We start from the raw sequence: 4,695 nt of genomic DNA on the forward strand, positions 1-4,695 counted from the left end.
TCTGAGCCTGAGGGGAAAAAAAGAGTATTAAAGCTTTTTGCAATACACTGTTGGATATGAATGTCAACTGCCATCTTAAATAAGAATACATGCTACATTATTATTATTGTGCTAAGCTTGTCAGTTAACACTGCTACAAAAACCTTAGCAGAGCAACTCAGACCAGCAACTTTTAAGGTGAAGTTTATTTTGTGCTGCTCTAAACATGCTGGCTACCAGAGGAAACAGGAGCTGGGTGGTCAGTTGGGCAGGAAATTTATTCCTAATCAGTGCTGCATTAGAATTGCAACAGTGTCTCAGGTGTCAAACCCTACAGGCAGTCAATTCTTTCAAGATCCTGGCCAAGACTCTGCAGCTCAGTGGAAAGTCAGGCTATGAAGGCACATCAGCAACACTGGATGTGTGTTTCTTCCCAGATGTACAAGCCAGGCTTGAAAGAACTACTGTGTTGGCTCCTCAGCCTGAATTTTGCAACTCCATGACAATACTGGTACTAACTCTTGCCTGTATTTAAAGCAGTCACTTTATGTACCACCAACTCTGGCATTTCTTTTAAATTAGAACGGTAGCTCTGCAGCCTAAGGAGGATTAGATTAGTATCTAGTCTTCCCAGGGCTTCAGAGTAAATGGAGTAGGGCAGGGAGAATTAAAACCCCACAATATAACAATATCCTTCCAGCTTGAAATCAAATTCTTAAACTGATCCAGCTTCTTTTGAACACATGGTTCAGTCAGCTGCAGTTATCGCAGGGACATTTCATCCACGTTGAAAGGGCAGGCTTTTCCCTGGGACTTTCTTCAGTCACAAGGGTAAAACCAAGTGAAATAGCAACTGACAGGTCAAGTCTTACCAATGTCACTTTTTCTTCAAACTAGGAATAACTGTCAGTCCTCAGAAGAGCTGTCGCTGTCTGGATCCACGTACTACCTGAGTTACCCTATAAAAAGAGGAAGGGCAAACTGATGATTGCTGGTAAGGCTGCATCTCTCAGCTGGAAGGGAAGAACACTTACAAAATGTACAGAGGTCCCACCACAGTCATTGCAGAGGATTTCTGCAGTGAGTCATAACTGTTTCAACTCCGCTCCATCTTGCCTATGGACAGATTCCAGCCTCTCAGTTGCCTACAGCATGTTAAGTCACCTGCAGTGTGCAAATGCACCTTCACGGGCAGACACAGACAGTGGTAGTAATGAAAATCAGAACAACTCCAGAGGCAATTCAAGCTATGACCTTCCAGAAGGCCACACAGTCCCTGTATTCACAAGACTGTGTCACTGTCCACAGTTACAAGAGCTACCCAAATTCCTTCATGTATAAGGGGTTGAAAGTAATGGGCTACTGCTCCTCTCAGCTTTGTGCAGTATCTGCACTGTTACTGAAGTCTGAAGCCAATCTGAAAGAAGTTTCCTGCTACTTTTCATTCAGGCTTAGCAAGGCAGCTCACTCCTACACATGGAATCTTGTAAACAGTCTCTGCTTGGTCCCACCCCAGCTTTTTTGAGAAGTTAAACCATACCACACTTCAAGATGATGAGAGCTCCCAGGAGGCTCAGATACAGCCACCTAATTAACACTAGCACACACACACCAAGGCTTCTTACTAGAACTTGATGATGCTAATAGAAGAGATAGCTTTCAGCTTGCAACCATAAAAGTGTGAGCGATATTTACAATTAAGACTGGGTTCCCTACAGGCACAACAAACCAAAGGGGAATCAGGGCTTCCAACAAAAGACTCCAGAACTGTCTACTCTCTGCCACAGCTGCTGCTTCCAACTTATAAAACACACCAATGGGACAGGCCATTCCAGAAGCCTTACTCTTCTTCCTAGCAGAAGGACAAAACCTCAGAAGTACTTTCTGTACTCAATGCAGCTACACCAAAACCCATTGGAGGAAAACAAGTCTGACATCAGCTATTGATTAGCTGCGTTCTGGAAAGCTGTGAGCTTCTGCCACCATAGCCATCTGGGTTGCAGGAGAACAGAGGGTGAGGAAAGCAGGGACATTTAATATTGGACAGCTCTGATGTTTCAACTCCCCAATTCTGAGCTTCACAGTAGAAGGGAGAGTGGAATGGACTCTAAAAAGCTTTTATCCAGAAGATTACAGTAGCATCATGCGTCTCAGAGTTCAAGTACCATGTTCAGCTAACATCACGGTACCCGACTTCCGTACTCTGTAGACATCCACCAATACTACCACCAGCTGCATAGGAGACAACTGGCAAACTACAGCAATGACTTCTCCAGGGAAGGTACAATCAGCACAAGAGTGGATTGAGTTCCTGAATGATCACTGACTCGAGGACAACCAGGTGCTGGAATAAGTCCTCCCCAGCTAAAACTCCCATAAGTCTGTTGGCATCTTCCTTCCATTGTTTTATTTAGAAAATTAATAGAGACACTGATACAGAAGTTACCTAAGTCCTTCCTGTCACCTGGATTTTAAGTTAGTTTGCTGTTTACAGCTTTCAGAGCATTAATGAATTTGTTAAAAATAAAACCAGGCATGATTAGTCATTAGCATTTTGTACAAGTGACTCAGTCTAACTGATCCAACTAAGCTGTATCTCTGAGAGTCTTCTCTCCCACATAACCTTCATATTACAAACATACCACATCTTTTTGATACTTTTATATCCTTTTTGCTTGTCATTAAAGTATAGCAGTTCAGAGTTTCTTTCAAAAGAACACTGTTGGCAGGCAGGATTATGCTTTGACACTTGTGAACTATTTTTTTCCCCTTTTAGGTAGTCTAAATACACATTCTTGAATGCACACACCTCAAACATGTGCTAGAGGTTCATGTATGTGTCACGATTGTTACCTAAAAGCTCAGATCAATCTGTGTACAGCTAACAAAGCTGACACTAATCTTGCAGTTGCACAGCAGTCTGTAGTGATTAACCAGGCAATGAATCCAGTCCAAGACTACTAGAGTGGTAAACTCCATGCCCCATGGATCCAGCTGTGGGATTTCAGGTACTCCTTTGAGACTGGTATTTCTTAAGACATAAAAACAGACTTGGCTCAGCCCCTGGCTGAGACAGGGCACTCAGCTCTAGAATTTCAAGGGTTTAGGTTACCAAAATGGATTTGAGAGCTCTGCCTCTAATCCCATAGGACAAATGACTTGCTATTTACAAGCAGAGATGAGGTCACCTTGCTTCTGTTTTGTTAAACCCTTTTTGCATTGACCCAATAAACTTCTGTTTATGAAAAAAGGACATGTAACCACTGTTTGGAGCCAAATTTTAATCTCAAATCTCCTCTAAATGGGTCAGCATTAATACAAACAAGCATTTGGCAATTTGTTTTTAGCAGGCTAGTCAACATTAGCAAGAGGCAGTAAGTATATCACTAGAGGCAATCAAACCTGCTTTTTCATCCATCACAGGATTCCAGATCCACATTGAGGAACACAAAGAAACTGAAGCTCTTGTGGCTAAAGACGTTAAAGCACCTTAAATGTACAATTACTTAAAAAGAGAGTCACTTAGGAGTGTGACAGCTGCAAAGACTGACAGTCTTCTCAAGCAACATTAAGTCCCATTTGTGACCGAGGAGCAATTTTGAAGTCAGTCACTGGAAAGCAAGTGCTGAATTTGTGGAGTTTTTTCATTTGCCCTTTCATCACAGAATAAAGCACTGAAAATCATGTTACAGGAAACATTTCAGCACTACTCTTAACAGAGTGCACCTCCCCTGTACAAGTAATGACAAAAAAGGCCATGTCTTTCCTTTCCAGGCAGGAATACAAACAAGTGCCACAAAAGACAGCAGAGCTACAGCAAATTCCTCATGTAGCCATTCAAAGACACTGGAGTTTGGGAAAGCCATTGCCAAGATATTTACTTGTAGAGGAAGGGAAGTCATTACTACTAACAAATCTGAGCCTCCCACACATTTCTGTTCCAGGTTTCCTGGGGAGAGGAGACTCTTTCAGGGACAGAAGCCACTTCACCCCATGATCAGTGGGGCAGGGCACACAGAGGATTTGGTAGTTACCAAGCATTACAGCTCCTCCACCCATACTGAAGCTAAGCCTGACTCCACATACTGGAAAGTCAACATTAAAAAAAAAATAAAGCAAAGATATTAAAGGAAACCACTCCCATAGAGTCCTTCCCTCAGGCCTTTTAATGAGCAATGGGAAGCCTGGCAGACTCATTTCACTGAAGCATCAGAAACACTCTGCTCTAAAGCAAAGATGCAGCTGTATCCAACCGCCCACAGAGATGGTCTCTTTAAAAGGGGCTCCACTAGGAAGATATTTTATACATATACATTCACTGAAGAGAGTCTTGTGGGAATCCATTTCCAGGAATGGCAGTTTGCAACACAAGCCTCCTAGATGCCCTCCTACCAGTCGGCATGCTGACTCACTGGTGTTTTCAGAGTGCAGCTGGGCACTAAAGCTTACCTGGCCAGCACTGGAAGCATTTAAAAATCCCCTTTCCTATCCTTCTGCAGCTTCTACCAAGTAGTGTAATCTTCTCTCCTCCTCACTGAGATTCAGAAGGGCTAAAGAAGCTGTTTCTAGACAGATTAAGATGACAAACTTTGTTAACCAACTTATCAGACATCTCTTGGACTGGTTTCATTTATTTGTAGTTCCTGCTTGCTCTGAAAGCAGGTCCGACAGACAAGAGGAAAGCAAAGCACCCTACTTTAAAGAATTGTACCCAGG

Source organism: Gallinula chloropus (assembly GCF_964237585.1).
Source record: "Gallinula chloropus genome assembly, chromosome: 9".
Lineage (NCBI taxonomy): Eukaryota > Metazoa > Chordata > Aves > Gruiformes > Rallidae > Gallinula > Gallinula chloropus.